We start from the raw sequence: 21,582 nt of genomic DNA, 5'->3' as shown, positions 1-21,582 counted from the left end.
CAGCCTTAACAAAAGAGCAAGCATGCAGGGGCACTCAACTGTTTTCAGTGTTCCATACATGACCCAGGTTTCTATGCTGTTGATATGTTTTGACATAAAGCTGAATAAACCAAACTCTGTAGTTGTTGCCTCTATTGAGGGCAAATTACAGCAGTTTAACGAGGCCTCTGTGCAACTGACATGCTGGGTTAAAGAAAGGATTTCTGCAAGATATCCCAGTTCTCTTTTACAAAGGAAAAGGGCTGGGCACAGCCTTTCTTTCTGTTCCCTTTATAATGGTTTTGTGTTGTTTTCTTTTTAAACTTCTTGTTGCTCTGAAGCAAATGCATACCTTGAAGTAACACACACAGTTCACTTTTCAGTTAATTTATTAAATGATACCCTGGGAGAATTTCTTTACTTCTGAGAAGCGTAGGTCGTCCCTGTGAACTATCCCCACTGAGTTTCTGGGAAGCTGCCTCCTGGCAAAGCCTCCTGATCAAAATGTTCCCTAGTACAGCATCCTCAGCACGCTGCCACCAAGTCAACCTTTTTGTCCTTCTCTGGCCTTCCTGGCAGGTTTCACGACCTCCATAACCACCATCACATTCTCAATCCCTAGGTGTGAACCACAACAGACTCTGAGAAAGATACAACCCCTATCTACAGATTTTTATTGTCTAGTAAAACATGTTACTATTGTACAAGGCAGTAACATAATTCAGAACCAAGCTCTTTTGTCCTAAAGAGTTTTCCCTCTCTTTTAAAACTGTAAGCAGTTATTTACAAAAAGTGGCAGAGGATAGAGGCTTAGACTCCCAATTCTAGAGCCAAATTTCCTGTTTCAAAGCCTCCCTCCACCCCTTCCCAAACTGAACTATCTTGGGCAAGTCATTTAACTCCCTGTGCCTCAGTTTCTCCATTTAGTAGATGGGAACAGTAGCATCATCTTCTGAAGATTGCTGAGAAGGTGGATGCCTGAGAAGTACACAGAAAGTCTAGATCCTTCTAAGCTATTTATTATTACACCGCATCAGCAGCACAAGTCTGAGTGTGTGTGTATGTGAAATTTGAGTGTGTGTGTGTGTGTGTGAGAGAGAGAGAGAGAGAGAATTCTGTGTTACATCCAGAGTCAGGTTTTTTTATCTTTTTGGCTGTACATCCTCCCAGATCTCATCTCCCCCAGCAGGAATTGAACCTGGGCCACTGCTGTGAAAGCCCTGAGTCTTAATCACTGGACCACCAAGGAATTCCCTAGAATTATTGCTTCCCTCCAGTCACTTCCAGATGACAGTTCCTCTGCTCCTCTCTCTTGAGGTCCATGCCCCACAGCTATACTACCCTCCACTCTCAACTCTGGACCAACTGCCTATGTATTCCCAACACTTAGTACCTCCCGTGGCACATGACACATGCTCACTTACAAATTCAAAATAATTCTGACAACACTTATCTGACAATAAGATTAATAAACATTATTTTGCAAGTTTTGAATTACTTTTCATTTTGCAAATGGAAAATAGTTCTCAGAAATATCACCCTAATAAGGGTCGCTTTCATATGGTTAGACAAACCAATCATTTTATTGGATTCTTTATTTGGTTCTCTAGTAGCTTGTAAGCACCATCACTGTTATACAGGGTAAAAGCTTTAACAGCATATGCTCTCTATTGATTCTCCTTAAAAATTTCTTACCTGGGACCTTGTGCTCGTTTTATTCAACCAACATTTTATGGTGCATTTGTAGCCATTTGGCTACATGGCTTGCAATATGCATTATCTGTAGTTTATAGGGAGAAGGATGAAACTTTGAGTTTTAGGGAACCTCAGTGAGTTATGTGATTCATTTCTCACCTGAGAAAGAAACAAACATCTACTCAAAACCATCTTGAGAAAATGATTGTGGAGACTATTTTGTACATTTTTTGAGACAACCTTTAATTGTAGTTTTTCTCAATGCTGAATTATCTTTTTCCTCTTCAATAGCTAACAGAACTCTCTTAATGCAATTTAGACCTGTTTCCTCCCTTTGTGAAACAGGATATGTTCAAAAATGACTTGAAAGTATGCCTCTCCTCTGTTAGGCACAGCAGAAACTATCTGCTACTTTGTAGGCTTTATAGCAGGCTAGCACTAAAAATATCTACCAACTACACAGGGTAAAACATCCTACAGAGTGATCCATAGCTATGCAAGTATAAATATAAAAGGGAAGTACATTTAAGTTCACCGAAGTAATACTTGGGCTTCCTGCTGGCTCAGTCGGTAAAGAATCTGCCAACAATGCAGGAGACGCTGGTTCAATCCCCACGTTGGGAAGATTCCCCAGGAGAAGGAAATGGCAACTCACTCCACTATTTTTGCTTGGGAAATCTCATGGACAGAGGAGCCTTGCAGGCTACAATCCATGCCGTTGAGAGTGTCAGACATGACTGAATGACTAAACCTACCTACCTACCTACCAACCTAAAGTAATACTGTCTTGCAAAGAATCCAAGTGCATTGTATTGGGGGTGGGGAACTGATTACATTCAGATACTATAGTGAAAATTTGTGTGGTCTTCTTTGGAGAGAACATAGAATGAAATGGAAAATATTGCCAGAGATATGGATATTTAAAAATATTTCCCCCAGTACAGTTTTAACTGAGATCTTCCATCACCCATCTTCTCTGGAGTAGTCTTGTTACTCATAGTTGATAGACATGCTCTAGCTTCAGGGTGACTGTACCAGCTGTTCTCTCCTACTGAAATGCTCTTTCTCAGAAGAGCCTGGTTCACTTACCACTTCCTTCAAGCTTTTCCCAATGTCACCTTCTTTCTGAGATCTATCGGATCATCCTACTGAAAATTAAAATCTATGTTCCCCACACCCCTGGTAGGCACTCCCAATATCCATTACAATGCTGTACTTTTTTATTTTGTTTTTCATTCTACTTATCACCTCCTGCTATACTAAATAATTTATCATTTATTATGGTTTTGCCTGTCTACTAGAACATAAGTCCCATGAAGAAACAAATTTGGTTATTTTAAATTCATTTATATATCCCCAAAAGCCAGATAATGCTTTCCTATAGTAGGCCCTAAATAAATATTCAGGGAATAAATTTTTAAAATGTCAGCTCACAAATGAAATCACAGGAAATAGTTCCATCACACACATGCATGTGTGTGCATACACACACACACACACACACAATGTTAATATTGCCCAAAACAATTATGGAGCCTTAATCTGAAAAATGAAGGAAGCAATGGAAAAGTTTCAATTGCAAAGCTGGCAAGTTTAAACTTTATAAGAAAAGGAACAGAATCTAAGTCTATTAAATATTTGCAGTCTTCTCAGCTCCCTCATTATTCAAAGATAGAACAAGGAAAAGAGAAATCAAGAATCTCTAGTTCTAGTGAAAACACGCTGCAGAGAACAGGAGCTATAAAAAGGCATGATTAATAGCTCTAACATAACTAAAATACCCAACTGCACAAGGGCCAGAGGTGCAGAGACAGTGTAGATTTTTCTCTCATTCAGTGAAATGTGAGAACTAAAACAGACCCAGTGGCCCAACAGAGATGGGCGACTCCATGAAGCCTCTCCAGACAGATATACACACACATACGTACACACACCACTAACATCACCAGCAACGATAATATCTGCCCTGAGAGTTGCTCTTTGCCGAGCGCTTTCTGCAGGGAGCACATGATGCTGAAAGGGAAGCATACGGGCTTCTTCTGACCCAGTTATTTCCTGAGAAAGAGAAATAACACAAACAATTAACTTCGGAATAACAGATTTTGGAAAGACTGTTGAAAACTGTTGGAAATTCAGAAACACATGGTTGATTGATTAAGTGTTAAAATATTTACTAAATATGGGAATCCACTGCAAGATAATGGAAGTTCTTTCATGGAGCTGAAGGCCACATCTAATGCTGGGCCGAGTCAGCTCAAGAAGAAGCTGAGAAAAGGAGATGATGATTATGACCGCTTTACAAAGGGACCGGAAACAACAGAAAGACAAAAAATAGAAAGACAGAAGAGAAAGGGAAAACTGAGAACTGAGAATGACTAAAAGGTTCATTAAAAGCTGTATTAAAAACCACTGATTGGGGACATCTCTGGCTGTCTGGTGGTGAAGACTTCCCCTTCCCATGCAGGGTGTGCAGTTTCAATCCCTGGTCAAGGAGTTAAGATTCCACATGCCTCAAGGCCAAGAAACTAAAACAGGAGCAATACTGTGACAAATTCATTTTAAAATGATCCACATTAAAAAAAAACTTTATAAAAAGACCCCACTGAATGTACACTTTCAAAGGGTGAATTTTATGGTACATAAATTATATTTCAATAGGCTGTTAATAAAGCACTATGTTGAAAACCAAGATTGTGGCCATAAACATATTTCAAATGCAGGAAAGGTATGGTCTTTCTCATAGCAACTGCTACCTTTTATAAAATTCTGGGGAGCCCTTTCTTCTTCAACTGTCTGTCCTCTTAGATTTTTGCCTTTTGAAGTTCTTCAGATAAAACATGTTTTTAAAATAATAAAACAAGCTATTAAAATGGAGCACCTTATTTCCTACTAAAGTTAAAAATACAGATTCCAACACTCAGCCTAGCTTGGGAACTCTGGTCCAACCTTTATCTCGCTGCCTGTTAATCTCAAGTCGTGATCTCCCTACTTTCCCTCAACTCCCAGCAGGGAGCAGCCCAATGAGGATATAGACTACTGAAAGTGAAAGTGAAAGTCACTCAGTCATGTCCGAACCTTTGCAACTCCAGTTCAGTTCAGTTCAGTTCAGTTGCTCAGTCATGTCCGACTCTCCGCGACCCCATGAGTCACAGCACGCCAAGCCTCCCTGTCCATCACCAACTCCTGGAGTTCACTCAAACTCATGTCCACAGAGTCGGTGATGCCATCCTGCCATCTCATTCTCGGTCGTTCCCTTCTCCTCCTGCCCCCAGCCTTTCCCAGCATCAGACTCTTTTCCAGTGAGTCAACTCGCCGCATGAGGTGGCCAGAGTATTGCAGTTTCAGCTTTAGCATCAGTCCTTCCAATGAACACCCAGGATCAATCTCCCTTAGAATGGACTGGTTGGATCTCCGTGCGGTACAAGGGACTCTCAAGAGTCTTCTCCAACACCACAGTTCAAAAGTATCAATTCTTCGGTGATCAGCTTTCTTCACAGTCCAACTCTCACATCCATACATGACCACGGGAAAAACCATAGCCTTGACTAGACGGACCTTTGTTGGCAAAGTAATGTCTCTGCTTTTTAATATATTATCAAGGTTGGTCATAACTTTCCTTCCAAGGAGTAAGCGTCTTTTAATTTCATGGCTGCAATCAGCATATGCAGTGATTCTGGAGCCCAAAAAAATAAAGTCTGACACTGTTTCCACTGTTTTTCCATCTATTTCCCATGACTCCATGGACTATACAATCTCCAGGCCAGAATACAGGGGTGGGTAGCCAATCCCTTCTCTAAGATATCTTTCCAACCCAGGGATCAAACCCAGGTCTCCGAGATTGCAGGCAGAACCATGAGGGTTCAGCAAATGCAGAGATGCTTCTAGTACCAAAGCAATGGAGCTGCTTTGTTACTCATTTTATTGTAAGAAAACAAATTACACTGGATGTTTAACCATTATTATGTGGGAGGAGAAAGAGGGCAATGTTAACTCGGTTTGTTAAAGTCCTGGCGGAAAAAAAAAAAAAGTGCAGTGAGATCAGAGTTGGTACCCAGAATTAGCATGAGGGTCCAAACTGTTCCACTTCCTGGAAGGTTTGATGACAAATCACAAAGAAGATTTGAAGAACAAATCACAGCTCTTGTGAAAACGAAGAAATCCAGTGATTTGTGCACCCAAGAAATGGGGCAGTTATTTGCACCAAGAAATGATTATTATGGGAGCTAAAAAAAAAGAGAGACAGCTAACATGTGTGGAGCCCTTGTTGCTGTGTTGTGTTCAGTTATTCAGTCGTGTCTGACTCTTTTGCAACCCTATGAACTGTAGCCTGCCAGGCTCCTCTGTCCATGGGATTCTCCTGGCAAGAATACTGGAGTAGGTCACCATTTTCTCCTCCAGGGGATCTTTCTGACCCAGGGATTGAACTTGAATCTCCCCAGGGCAGATTTTTTTACTGCTGAGCTACCAGCAAAGCTATGTATACAGTTCTTGTGCTTTGCTGTACTGTGTTTAGTCGTGTCTGACTCTTTGTGAACCCATGGACTGCAGCCCACCAAGCTCCTCTGTCCATGGGGATTCTCCAGGCAAGAATCCTGGAGTGGGTTTCCATGCCCTCCTCCAGGTGACCTTCCCAACTCAGGGATCGAACCCAGGTCTCCCACATTGTGGGCTAATTCTTTACCGACTGAGCAGGGAAGCCCCAAAATACTGAGGTGTGTAGCCTATCCCTTCTCCAGGGGATCTTCCGGTGACCCAGGAATCCAACTGGAGTCACCTGCATTGCAGGTGGATTCTTCACCTGCTGAGCTACCAGCTCTCACTATATGCCAAATGCTTAGCTACAACCTTTATGCATATTACCTCCTTAAACCTCACAACATATGATGTGGGTGCTATTCTTATCCTTATTTTATCAATGTAAAAACTCAGGATTAGAGAAGTTAAGTGCAGCCAATGGCAAAGGTGGGCTTTGAATCCATGTACTTAATTCCACATTCTCTAACTCAATCTCTATCCTATAATACTTTCTTAGAAGAAAATGGTTTATCAGGGAGCTATCTTACTAAAATTGAAGATTTATTCTGAAACTCTAGTAGATTCTGCAGTAGTATAGTATTACACAACACAATCATGAAAAAAATAATTGACATGGGTAATATCAAGAAAAATTTTTTTAATCTATTACAACAAAAGATACCATGAGAATGAATAGATAAGACCCAATATTTAAAGTGTCTGCAACAGAGATAACCAATAATAGGAAAAAATCCATAACATACTTAAAATGCCTATCAATCAGTAGGAAAGACACTTGAAAAATGGGGAAAGCATATGAATAGGCCACTCAAAGGAAAAAATACAGGTTACCAAAGGCGTTACCTCATGAGTCATCAGGAAAATGGAAAGCAAAGTAATTAAGACACTATTTAACACCCATAATGGAAAAGGCAATGGCACCCGACTCCAGTACTCTTGCCTGGAGAATCCCATGGATGGAGGAGCCCGGTGGGCTGCAGTCCATGGTGTCGCTAAGAGTCGGACACAACTGAGCAACTTCACTTTCACTTTTTACTTTCATGCTTTGGAGAAGGAAATGGCAACCCACTCCAGTGTTCTTGCCTGGAGAATCCCAGGGACGGGGGAGCCTGGTGGGCTCTATGGGGTCGCACAGAGTTGGACACGACTGAAGCGACTTAGCAGCAGCAGCAGCAACACCCATAATACTGTTAGAAATTTTAAAGTCTTCTGATTCCAAATGATAAAGATGGGGATACACAGAAATTCTCATGCATGGCAGATAGAGTATAAATTGGTATATCACTGTGAGATTTGTCTATATATGCAGACGTCAAGAATGACAAACCCTAAGAACCAACAATTTCACTTCTAAATGTATGCTCTGCAGAAACACACGCACATGTATGTTTCAATGGCAGACACTACTTATACCATCAACAAATCAAGGTCAATCTATAAATGGCATTAATAGGACAATAAATACATAAATTAGGGTAGGCTTAAAAAAAATGGAAAGAAAGATAGTAATACAAAGAAGTGAATTATTTTACCTGTGGTCAAGAGATTAAAAATCAAAGTTGAGAAGTGGCAAAAGGATATGTATGATATGATATGGTTTTTCCCGTGGTCATGTATGGATGTGAGAGTTGGACTGTGAAGAAAGCTGATCACCGAAGAATTGATACTTTTGAACTGTGGTGCTGGAGAAGACTCTTGAGAGTCCCTTGTACCGCAAGGAGATCCAACCAGTCCATTCTAAGGGAGATTGATCCTAGGTGTTCATTGGAAGGACTGATGCTAAAGCTGAAACTGCAATACTTTGGCCACCTCATGCGGCGAGTTGACTCACTGGAAAAGAGTCTGATTCTGGGAAAGGTTGGGGGCAGGAGGAGAAGGGAACGACCGAGAATGAGATGGCAGGATGGCATCACCGACTCTGCGGACATGAGTTTGAGTGAACTCCAGGAGCTGGTGATGGACAGGGAGGCCTGGCGTGCTGTGATTCATGGGGTCGCGGAGAGTCAGACATGACTGAGCGACTGAACTGAACTGAAATATATACATTTAAAAATACAAACTAGTAATATACATATACTGTTTATGAGTAAATGTTTATATAGTATGAAAACAAAGCCAGAAAAGATGCCCACTAACTGCAAGATAATTCCTCTGGGAAGGAACGGTATCACCTGCCTCTGCAACGTTTATATCTCAAAAAAAAACCAAACTACTAAATGTTCTTGACCCTGGGTGGTAAGTACAAAAGTGTTTCTCACATTATTCTATCTACTTTTTAAAATATGTTTAAACTATTATAAGACATAAGATTTTAAGATTTTCAAATTTTTTAAAAAGTAACAAAAGTTGTTTTGAAGAAATTTTCATATGCCGTATTTTATATTCATCAGTTTTCATTGGTGCCACACATAACAGCTCAGGGGTGAGTAATATAACCATAGATATGTCTTTAATACTGTTGCCAGGAAAACTACAAGAAACAAAAATAAGGAGCTGGAAGCTGCCAGGAGGCACAGGACTCCATCTGTAAAGCCTTAACCAGAGTTGCCTCAGAGGTACCACTGGGCTCCACTGTCAGGGCTCTGCAGGACAGTTTTTCAAACTGTGGGTCAGATCTGACCCATTAGAGGATTAATCACTTTAGTGCACCACAGCCAGGACTTTTTAGAAAATGACAAAGAACAGAGTAGAATGAAAAGCATGCACTGCGTGTGTCACAACACACTTGTATTGATCTTTGGTGCATGTCTTGTTTTCACATATTGATATAAAAACATCAACACAAATGTTCATATCAGTATTATGCATAATTTCCCCAAAGTGGAAACAAGCCAAATCTCCCTCAAAATGAATGGATAAATAATGGAATGTTATTCATCAATAAAAAGGAATGAGGTATAACACATGTTACAACATGGATAAACCTTGAAATCATTCAGTTCAATTCAGTTCAGTCGCTCAGTCACGTCTGACTCTTTGCGACCCCATGAAATCATTATGCTCAGTAACAAAAAACCAGATAGTGTATGACTCCATTTATTTGAAATGCATAGAACAGGCAAAGCTATAAAGACAGAAAGTATACTAGTGGTTGCCTAGGGCTTGGGGTGGAGGTAAGCAGGGTGGGAGTTTGGCAAATGTGTATGAGGTGGTGAAACTATTTCATTCTGAGGTGATGTTTAAGATTGATTATGGTGATGCCTGCATATTTGTTTGAGTATTCTAAGAAACTCTGAATTGTACATTGTTGTTAAATGGGTGAATTCTATGGTATGCAAATTATGTTTGAATAATGGTCTTATAAATATATAATTCAAATATGAGTCATTTTGTTCCTGAGATTATACTAGATCAGCTGAAGTCGTGAAAACTGTTGAAAAGTTTATTTTGTGGGCCAGCTTCTTGATCTTGGGCTTCTCTGGTGGTTCAGATAGTAGAGAATCTGCCTGCAATGCAGGAGACCAGGGTTCAATCCCTGGGTCAGGAAGATCCCCTGGAGGAGGAAATGACAACCCACTCCAGTATTCTTGCCTGGAGAATCCCATGGACAGAGGTGCCTGGCTACAGTCCAGGGGTCGCAAGAAGTTGGCTACAACTGAGTGACTAGCACTTCTCAATCTTAACATTTTAATGTGGGACCCCTCACCAACACAAGCCCTTACTTTCTTTTCTGATCATAAATCTACTTTCAGATCAATCTTTCATTCACACTAAGATATTAATGCTTGAAAGCATCTCAGAGTACCATCCCTCCCTAGGTCTCTACTTATTCCAAAGTGGTTATTCTTCAGTAGTGTTTTTTTCTGATTTAAATCAAATGTGCAGATCTTTTAGAGCCTGTAGATTTCATGGAGTAACAGTTACCAAAAGAGTAGTATCTACCGTTTAAAAGACAAAGTAAATATGTTTTGTTAATTTGTTAGTCCACAATAAGGAGGTAAAGATTTGTTAAAAATAAAACAAAATATTAGCTAAGAAATTATTGGAGGCTTAGCTATAGGGAGAAAAAAAGAGGATGTTGTCCTTGGTTCCAAGAAAAATAAATTCAATACTTCACGAACAAATATCATGAAAACTCCTTAGCTAAATATGTCATATGAGTTTAAAACTATCAAAAATACTATATGTCACTTTCCCTGAAGACAGACATCACTGTCTTGAAGAAAATGCAGCTCCAGGCAGCAAATGGCAATCTGATGAACAAAGTCACACACAAAAGTTAAATAGCTCGGATTTATTTGTGTTGGGAGAGACAGGGCTTAGAAAATGACATGAATGAGTTTGTCACAGTGATTAAAGCAGCTGAGAGACAACAAGGCTGCTTTATATGGTAGAATATCAGCCTGCCCATTACTGTCCGAGTTCCTGCCACTTTCTCTAGCCTTCTTTCTGCTTATTCTCAAGGCCCTGCCTTTCCTAATAAACCTGATCTCACTTGTGAAACAGAAGGGACAGCTACTGCAGCTCAGACTCTCACAGTAATGGGATCCTCCCAGAACCTGGGCGTTCTACATATACAGGGGGACTCTGATAAGCCAGGCAGACAAGAATGTACTGGGGGACTTCCCTGATGGTCCAGTGGTTAAAACTGTGCTCCTAAGGCAGGGGGCCCAGGCTTGATCCCTGGTCAGGGAACTAGATCCCACATGCCACAACAAAAGATCCTTCATGCCACAATTAAGAACTATTGCGGCCAAATAAATGGAGGGAGGAAAAAGACTGTCGAGGGAAGAGGAAGAAAGAGGTCAGAGATAAAGGTATAAATGTGGAAGGAGGCCCGTAGTCCTCTCAAAACCCTCCCAACAAAAGATTTTAACAATCCAAAATAAAGAAATACTCTGATGGTTGGAAATACATCAGAAGTACATAAAATCAGTCACATAAACAGTCACATCAGAACTCTTTTTCTGCATCTATGAAACTGAAACAAAGGCAGATCATAAATATTTGCTGAGCACCAACTATCCATCAAGCAGTGTTAAGCAGTGAACAAATAATAGTGACCACAAATGACAAAGTTCCAGCCCAGCATTAGGTCCATCTCACGAGGACAAGTCTTCCTACATGGCACTAGTGGTAAAGAATCCACCTGCCAATGCAGGAGATATAGGAGACATAGGTTCTATCCCTGGCTTGAGAAGATTCACTGGAGGAGGGCATGGAAACCTACTCCAGTATCCCTGCCTGAAGAATCCCATGGACAGAGAGGCCTGGCAGGCTACAGTCCATGGGGTGCAAAGAGTCAAACATGACTGAAGAGACTAAGTACGCATGGACCTTATATTAACACACCCAAATGACCAGTACTCCAATACCCTGCACCAACACACACAAAATTCCTATAATTTTATGCCAAGCCTGTGAGGCAAGCTGAACTTTCAGGATACCTGTTAAAGAGCTTCATCATTGCTGCTGCTAAGTCCCTTCAGTCATGTTCAACTCTGCGCGACCCCATAGATGGCAGCCCACAAGGCTCCTCTGTCCCTGGGATTCTCCAGGCAAGAATACTGGAGTGGGTTGCCATTTCTTTTTCCAATGCATGAAAGTGAAAAGTTAAAGTGAAGTAGCTCAGTCGTGCCCGACTCTTAGCGACCCCATGGACTGCAGCCTACCAGGCTCCTCTGTCCGTGGGATTTTCCAGACAAGAGTACTGGAGTGGGGTGCCATTGCCTTCTCCATCATCATTGCACAATTCGGCATCATAATCCTGCAGCAATGGAGCAGTCAACCTCTGGAAGACTTCAAGAAATAACCGTTCAGCAAGCATGGAGGGTGGACCAGGCACATAACTCAGAGTTTAAGTTCACGGGATTATGAGCAGTGAGAACCAGGAGATTGAGTTTTGGAAGGTGACTATTCCAACAGCAAAGAGCAGAAGTGATACTCCATGCAATCCACACCCAAGGGAGAAAATGATTGAGGGAAAGCTTAAGGGAAACAAAAGAAACAAAAGGAAAAACCAGATAAGAAACAAACTTAAAGGTAAGTAGTAGAGTGGGAAGCTTGCTGAACTATAACACATTTTGAAAATCCCAAAATAAGTCAGTACAGCAACAAGCAACAGGGATGATTCCCAACACTGAATATAAATAACCTTTCAGAGGCTTGTTTTTACTTCAGTTGCTAAGAGAAAACGAGGCACTTGACAGAAAGAAAGTGGGGGGAGGATACAAAATAAACCAAGGGTCACAGGAAAAGTGAACAGAGCAAGACTCTGTTCGCAGAAAAATGACAAATGGAAAGAGGCAATGGGAATGTGACAGAGCCTGCACCAAGAGCTGAGTAAGGGAAAAAAAAAATGAGAGGAAAGGAAAGAAAGAATCGACCAGGGAAAACCTACTATAACAACAAGGGTCTGGAGGCATAAGAAAGGAATAGACTCTCTACCTCATGGCAATAAATCCAGTTCTCATTTGCCTGTTGAGCACTTGCTACATACAAAGCTCTGAGCTCAACACTGGGAAGAAATAAAAATGCAGATGAGCGTACATGCCTTCAGTTCAGTTCAGTTCAGTCGCTCAGTCATGTCCGACTCTTTGCGACACCCTGAATCACAGCACACCAGGCCTCCCTGTCCATCACCAACTCCCGGAGTTCATGCAAACTCATGTTCATCGAGTCGGTGATGCCATCCAGCCATCTCATTCTCTGTCGTACCCTTCTCCTCCTGCCCCCAATCTCTCCTAGCATCAGAGTCTTTTCCAGTGAGTCAACTCTTCGCATGAGGTGGCCAAAGTTTTGGAGTTTCAGCTTTAGCATCAGTCCTTCCAATGAACACCATGCTTTTCCGACAATTAAATTGAAATAATTCTTATCCCATCACCTGAGGACAACTGCAAAATTCATGATTTCATAATCAAAACACTTAAAATAACGTCCTGGATAACATATTAATCAATGACCTCAAGTAGATTTCATATTAAGTTGGTTAAGTTTGAATGACTAGTACTCTCCCTTCATTAATTATGAGAGAATACTGTCCATGCAAGATCATTAAGAACTCTAAGGCCATCATGGTAAACTTACCTGAGAAACTAAACGAAATGAAAAATCATAGTATTGCAGCAACAATATTTTTCTTCCTTGTTTTCACTCTGGAGGACACTAAGAACCAGCAAAAGTTACCATACACCATGGTTTGAAATACCCTCATCTCTAGTCACTCATCCAGTCAGAAATGGCTTCAACTTGGGTGACAGCAATGAATACAACTTGAATTTTGCTCACCTTCTTATCAATCAATATCTGTATAAGCTTTCAGGTACTTTTATGAGGAAATCAGTTTGAAAAATAGGAATGTACTATTTATAACTAACCAAGCTGTATGGGGAAACAGTGGAAACGGTGTTAGACTTTATTTTGGGGGGCTCCAAAATCACTGCAGATGCTGATTGCAACCAGGAAATTAAAAGACGCTTACTCCTTGGAAGGAAAGTTATGACCAACCTAGATAGCATATTAAAAAGCAGAGACATTACTTTGCCAACCAAGGTCCGCCTAGTCAAAGCTATGGTTTTTCCCGTGGTCATGTATGGAGAGAGTTGGACTGTGAAGAAAGCTGATCGCCGAAGAATTGATGCTTTTGAACTGTGGTGCTGGAAGGGACTCTTGAGAGTCCGTTGGATTGCAAGGAGATCCAACCAGTCCATTCTAAAGAAGATCAATCCTGGGTGTTCATTGGAAGGACTGATGCTGAAGCTGAAACTCCAATACTTTGGCCACCTCATGCAACGAGTTGACTCACTGGAAAAGAGTCTGATGCTGGGAGGGACTGGGGGTGGGAGGAGACAGGGACGACAGAGAATGAGATGGCTGGATGGCATCACCGACTCGATGGACATGAGTTTGAGTGAACTCTGGGAGTTGGTGATGGACAGGGAGGCCTGGCGTGCTGTGATTCATGGGGTTGCAAGGAGTCGGACATGACTGAGCGGCTGAACTGAACTGAAGCTATATAAGATCTTAAAATGTAAGAACAATTTTGTGATCCTGAATCAAAACTTCCATGGTCTTCAATGATGTTTAAGTTCCTATCATAGTCAATAAAACTCTTCCTAAGAAATGGCTTGATTATTTAGCACAATGGTAAATTTGTAAATGCATCTGTAAAAAAACAAAAAACTTCCCATTCTTCTTATTAAACACTTTCCTAAAGTTTTCTTCAGAAGCACATCAAAGTATTCCTAAACTATTGCTAAACTGCAGGTGATACCAAACTAATCGTGAAAATGATGCAGTATTTATAGAAAATGGAGACTGACACCAAAATTATCCATCTCAAGAGGAACAAAACTTCCAAACTTCCACTAACAAGATTTTTCTATTATTAACATACATTTTGAACGCATACCAAGTGTGTGTAAAATTAGCCCATTGCTCCTTTCGCACAAACTAAATATGATTTTTCAGAGCATCAACTCTTACATGAGTTAGGAAATCAATCTTTATGTAAGTATCATCTCTGACCCAGGAGAGGCACAATCTGCAGTCTGAATTACATTAATGGGGAAGAGAAGAGGAGGAAGGAGTGGGGAGAGGAGTGAAGGGGGAAAAAGAGGGAGGAGGAGAAAGCAGCTCTTCCCCCTGAACCAAACATGCTCACGGGGGCATGGAAACAATCTCGGGGGTCATCAGAGCAAGTCTGACTGAAAAACACAAGTTTCTCTTTTAAAACATAAGAGTGGAGCCAACCACTGAAACCTCGTGGGCTAAGATTAAAACCTTAGAAAGTGCTTCAGACTCCGTCAGGTTCTTTCTCTAGTTGAGCAAGGAGGATATTGGACTGAGCTGGCACAGTGGACCCAGTATCTTCTCTCTAGATCTGATATTGTTTATATTCCTGAAACTCACCTTCCACCACCCTTATACCCATAGTCTGTTCCTGTCCACGTTCTGATCCCTCAAGATCACTCTTCTGCCAATTTCACCTACTCTGCTGCTAAGTCACTTCAGTTGTGTCCGACTCTGTGCTACCCCATAGACGGAAGCCCACCAGGCTCCCCGTCCCTGGGATTCTCCAGGTAAGAACACTGGAGTGGGTTGCCATTTCCTTCTCCAATGCATGAAAGTGAAAAGTGAAAGTGAAGTCGCTCAGTTGTGTCCGACTCTTCGAGACCCCGTGGACTGCAGCCTACCAGGCTCCTCCATCCATGGGATTTTCCAGGCAAGAGTACTGGAGTGGGGTGCCATTGCCTTCTCCGTCAAGCACTCTGCTAAGTCACTTCAGTCGTGTCTGACTCTGTGTGACCCCATAGACGGCAGCCCACCAGGCTCCCCTGTCCCTGGGATTCTCCAAGCAAGAACACTGGAGTGGGTTGCCATCTCCTACTCTAGCCTTTCCTAGATCGATAATGCCCTGCATAACCTTGACTGCTATGGATCCATAGGTAGGTTCTAGGCCAGAATCCTGACAGGATATTTCCACAGGCACTAAAAACCCATGAGGGAATTCATGGACATCAGGTCTGTGAAGTGGCATTTCCCTCTGCAGCATCTTGCTAATCTAATCCAAAGAAAGAAAAACCATTGATCCCAGAGCTTAAGCTCTGATCAGGTATAGCAATTGGTGTGTACCAGCCTGATACTAACATCCTGACCTCAATTTCTCGCAAACAAGCCTGCTTAACAGGCAAACTAAAAAAAAAAAAAAGTATATAAGAATAGAAATTGACCAACCAGAGGGGAAAGCTAGAGACATAAGTCCATGCCAATCAGAATAAGTGGTTGAAAAGAACTGTCCACCCATTCTACTTCCTTACATAGAAAATTTTAAAACGACTTGTAAAATGTGAGCTCTTGAGGCAGAGTTTCAGGAAAGTATCATTGATTTCCCATCTTCAAAGAGTCATCTAATGTTCTTTCACCTGGGACAAAACAAACAATGCAGCAAAGGGGCAACTATTGCTAACTGCTAAAATCACCTGATACAAAATTAATTTTTAAAAAGGAGAAGAAAAATGTTGAAGGTAATGGCAATCCACTCCAGTATTCTTGCCCGAAAAATCCCATGGACAGAGGAGCCTGGTGAGCTACAGTTCATAGGGTCACAAATAGTTGGACATGACTGAGCAACTAAGCACAGACCCTTACAGACAAATATAATTCTGAAACATCCCTTCAATACAGACAACAAATGGTGAGACAGGGTGGGGCAGAGGGAATGAGGGATTAAACTTTTTCCTTTTCTGTCCAGCTTTAGAACTGCTGATATTTGTGGATCATAGTACTACATTTTAAATTTTATTTTCAAAATAAATTTATATATAATAGTCTGCTCTGAGGAAAACAGATTTCTGTCTTAAAAGCAACTTAAAAGGTAAAATGAAGAAGGACACCTAGAACTTTAAAAACAGTTTTTCTATATGATGTCTTCATATTTCTTGAAATACAGCATTTTAAACTCCATTTCTGTGTCAAATAGTTATAATTATCAAAGGAGCTGTACATTCAATATTTGAAAACACAAAAAATTGTTCATTCATTTATTCACCTGGAACACAACTGTATTCCAAAAAAGAATTCAGCTTGTTTTATGTGGATAATTATAAGAAAAAATTTTCAAGTGGATGAGAAAACCAGGGGCGAAAGAAAACTCATTAATTCAATAAATATTTATTAAGCATCCACTCTGTACCAGTCACTGCTCTAGGCAGTGAAGATGTGTGGTGACCAAACAGACAAGATCACTATTCTTGTGTCTTTTACATTTCGATGATGGCATAGTGAAAGAAAGACAATAAACAAGTCAATTGTTAAAAGGAATGTCAAGTGCTAGGAAAGAAAAAAGAGTACTGGTGACAAGGAGGGGAGTGGAATAGGACTACTTTTAAAAAGTGAACAAATGAAACCTCTTCAGATCACATTTTTAAAGCCTAATATTTACTTCAATCGCACTCCTGGGCATACACACCGAGGAAACCAGAATTGAAAGAGACACATATACTCCAATGTTCATTGCAGCAATGTTTATAATAGCCAGGACATGGAAGCAACCTAGATGTCCATCTGCAGACGAATGGATAAGAAAGCTTTGGTACATATACACAATGGAGTATTACTCAGCCATTGAAAAGAATGCATTTGAATCAGTTCTAATGAGGTGGATGAAACTGGAGCCTACTATACAGAGTGAAGTAAGCCAGAAAGAAAAACACCAATACAGTATACTAACGCATATATATGGAATTTAGAAAGATGCAAATGATAACCCTGTATACGAGACAGCAAAAGAGACACAGATGTGTAGAACAGTCTTTGGGACTCTGTGGGAGAGGGTGAGGGTGGGATGATTTGGGAGAATGGCATTGAAACATGTGTATTATCATATGTGAAGTGAATTGCCAGTTCAGGGTCGATGCATGTTGGAGGATGCTCAGGGCTGGTGTGCGGGGATGACCCAGAGGGAGGACGAAGGGAGGAGGGAGGTGGGAGGGAGGTTCAGGAGGGGGAACTCATGTACACCCGGGGCAGATTCATGTCAATGTATGGCAAAACCAAGCAATATAATATTGTAAAATAATTAGCCTCCAAAAAAAAAACTATAAAAAAAATAAATAAATAAATCTAACATGCACTTGAAAATGTGGACAGATATGAATCCCCAGGTTGTTAAGTTACCACCAGTCAAGAGGACTTCAGATGACTTTTGTATTGAAATGGGGATGATGAGCAGGAACAGGACAATGATCTAGGAATGCAGCTACTATTAAAACTCATGCTAAGACTTCTTCTCTGAAAGAGAGTACAACTCTCCTGGAAACTTTTGGCATCCACATTAAGGAAGGAAACAAAAGTATAAGACAAATCTCTCCTCTTGGTCCTGATGAGAAACCATGCTTAATGTCCTCCATGACTTCAGTGAAATCATGTAACTGGTTTTGCAGGAATATGTCTTACAAGATTCCTTCAAATTACCCTTTAGAAAAATCTGGGGAAGTGATTGAAGTGGTCAGAGGAGTGACTGAGAAGGTATTAGCTGCTCAGTCATGTCCAACTCTTTGCAACCAATGGACTGTAGCCCACCAGGCTCCTCTGTCCATGGAATTCTGCAGGCCAGAACACTGGAGTAGATCGCCATTCCCTTCTCCAGGGGATCTTCCCGACCCAGGGATCGAACTCAGATCTCCTGCTGATACCAATTCAAAAACCAAGCTCCCTTGTGACCAACTGAAATCCAAAGAGATTTATGAAAAAATAACTTAAATCTTGAGAATATAAAGAGCTCCTCAGCCCTGGGTGCACACTGGAATCCCCTGGAGACTTCAAAAAAAAAAAAAAAGCAACTCCTACCCTAGAATCTCTGGAGGTGAGGCCAGTGCCCTACAAAGGAACAGATGATAATTCTCCATAAATAGCTTCTGTTACATGAATTTCTGACAGATAAAAGTCCAATAAGTACTCAGAGTGCAGATATTCTCTGCAGCTATTCAGATGCACATGCAGATATTTCCTTGCGGTTAAAAATATCTAAGGTAGGATTTCCCTGGTGGTCCAGTGGTTGGGACTCCAGGCTTCCACTGCAAGGGGAATGGATTCAATCTCTGGTTGGGGAACTAGGATCCTGTGCCTCACAACATGGTCAAAATAAATGTTTTAAATGTTTAAAAAAAAATCTGAGGTAGAAGTAGAAATTGTAACCATTTCTAGAAATGAAAAACTAAAACAAGTCCTAAACATGACATCAAGTCACCCCTAAATGAAGTTAGCAAGGGAGGAGATCAGGGTAGGGTAGGAGATCAGGTAGGAAATCAGATAGATAGAAGATGAGTTCAAGAGTTTTCAAGAAATGTTATATTTGTTGCAACTCGTAGATAAATGGGTAACCACATATTATATAAGAAGCAAAGATTACAAAAGGGTTATTTTATGTTAATCTTTAACATTTTCTTTTAGAATTTTTAACCCAGTTCTACTACTTATCAGTTGTATAACCTTGGGCTGATTAATTAGCTCCCTTAAGCTCAGTTTCCTCATCTATAAAATGGGTATAATCATGCCTACCTCATACATGTGAGAGATAACACATGTAAATCACTCAGCACAGTGCCTGACATAAATAGTAATATTAATTCTTATTTTCCAACTCTTTCTCCCAGTATTTGTTTTCTAATGCTTTTATTACCTAAGTGAACATATCCAGCTAGATGTTCACAGAAGCTATTATTTTGGTTATTATTGATTATGTATCTCTTTGACCTGAATGCTTTGACATTTGGGACTCTGGAGCTATTTGCTCTATGAAGACACGAAAGATATTTTATATCTTTTCATTTGAAAAAGTACACACAAATATGGATTTCTATTGAGCATTTCATGCTTCTGCTTTATAAAGCTTAGACCACAAAAGAGCATATATAATTTTAGTATTGATGATTGAATACTGAAATCTTTGATTTACAAAGAAAGATTAGATCAATGTGCACATCCAGTTTGAAAACAAAACACACATCCTTTGAGAGGTGTTGTTCACCTTTTAAATGTTAAATATCTTTATATATTCCATTCTCATTCTCAAGGTAGTAGAAATGAATCATTTCTTCTATTTTAGTTTCTTCACTACTATACAACTTCTTAAAGATATGTTCAAGTGCTGCAAGAAATATATAGCTCCAGGGGAACGGATGTAAGAAATCTTTGACCCCAGCGCCACTGAATGATATCTAAGGAAATGTTGATGACCTCCTGCACAAAGGCCAGTTTAGCACAGTGCTTCAGCACACAGGCAGTGCACTGGAACTGAAGAGACTGCGTTCAAACACCCTCTCAGCTACCTACCAGCTTCGTAATTTTGCAGTTAAATATTACCTGTCACATGATTCCTGTGAGGATGCAATGAGCTGTATAGGTCACAAGTATTCAGAAAACTGTTTGGCACATAAAAAGTAGCCACATACGTTACCATTTATTAAATATTATTAAATATTTTAGTGTATTCTGTAACATGACAACACTGTATAAGTATTTATCTCTTCCTGATTTCTCTTTCCTTCCTTCTTCTCACCATTCATCTCAAGGTGTCTTCCTTTTCTTGCATCCTCCCACACTCTTTAATAATATCCTTTTTCCCTTTGGGGTTTATCCATAATCCTTAATGGTGATGTGGCAATATCTGGACCCCACTGGAGTTAAAGAGTACTACTAACTCTATGTGACAAGAAAGCAGGCCTTCTTCCATGTACTTTTAGAAGAGGCTTTCATCATTAAAAATGACAGAACACTTGGCATTCATTAAAATAAGAGAAAGCAAATAAAACTTAAGGACAATTTTTATCATCCCATAAGCTCTTAGAGTTGGTCACAGTTTTCCATGTGTAGCTATAAGGAAGTGATGAAAGACAACATTCTTTTGTGCATGGTGAAACCATTGGGCAGAATTTCAAAGATTCCCAAAAGAAATAAAATACAAATTGGGATCTCATAGACTGAAAACAAGATGTAAGAATACTCCTATAATTTAAAATTTTTATTTTCTTTTAATTATGTAATTGTAAGAGAAGGTTGGTTGGAAAATAAAAATGTGCTGGGGAATGTCTCCTTTCTGTTTATCACAGTGAAACAAATTTTTGACTGGTTGCACAGTTTTATCAATATTGAGCTATTTAGGTTTAACAAATGCACATTAAGGGAAAAAAAGATGTTTGTCCTATACTTGCAAAATATTTCTAAAGCTGTAATTCCTAGGAGCCCTTTTTCTCCAGGCAAGCAGTACTGCAGACAATGGACGGTCATGCTGACGCAGTGTTCCCAAGTGAAACAACCCAATTTTTGGTGCAGCTCATTCATGCTTAGGCATATAGATAATTATGTTCATAAAAACAATGCACAGCTATCTCTTGCCATCCTGTGTCCATCTTGCATTTCCCCATTCATTACTGATTATCAAAACTATAATAAATGGTAGATCTATGTTCTCGACACTTGACTACTTGAGAGGCTTTCAAACCCTTTCCAGGGAATGAGACAGAAAACAAGTAGCCTGTCTATTCACTGACAAAGACTTCTGATAAAAAGAAATTCTGCTACTTGTAGCAAAAGCAATTACCGGCTGCCAAACAAATTATTGAAAATGTATGGGATGACCACACAGCAAAACAAACCACCAAATAACCTATTTTTGATGCTACGCTAAATCTATCATGCTTGGCTTGCAAAAAAAAAAGAGTAACCAGGAAGGTGCTTGCTCTTTATAATAGCAATTACATGACCATCAGTTTCAAACCAATAGCAGGACTCCATAGGTGATAGCTTGCCTATATGGGTGTTCTATTAAAATAGGTTTTATCCTATTATCTGCAACATACAATTTTTTCAGCACAAGTAATTCTGAGTCAGATGAAAGGAAGACTGCATACTTTGAATATTCCAGTTCTGTGT

At 40.2% G+C, this 21,582-nt stretch overlaps 1 protein-coding gene across 5 annotated transcripts in view; it reads right to left on the bottom strand.

Annotated features, from left to right (window-relative positions):
* The window catches only part of ADAM22 (ADAM metallopeptidase domain 22), a 245,465-nt gene that overhangs the window by 218,940 nt on the left and 4,943 nt on the right, over window positions 1–21,582 (bottom strand). The gene's annotated exons all lie outside the window — the stretch shown is intronic.

The sequence above is a fragment of the Moschus berezovskii genome, chromosome 3, assembly GCF_049115385.1.
Source record: "Moschus berezovskii isolate FMDL1 chromosome 3, NW_MosBer_1.0, whole genome shotgun sequence".
In the NCBI taxonomy this organism is placed as follows: Eukaryota; Metazoa; Chordata; class Mammalia; order Artiodactyla; family Moschidae; genus Moschus; species Moschus berezovskii.
This window is presented reverse-complemented; position numbering and strand designations above follow the sequence as displayed.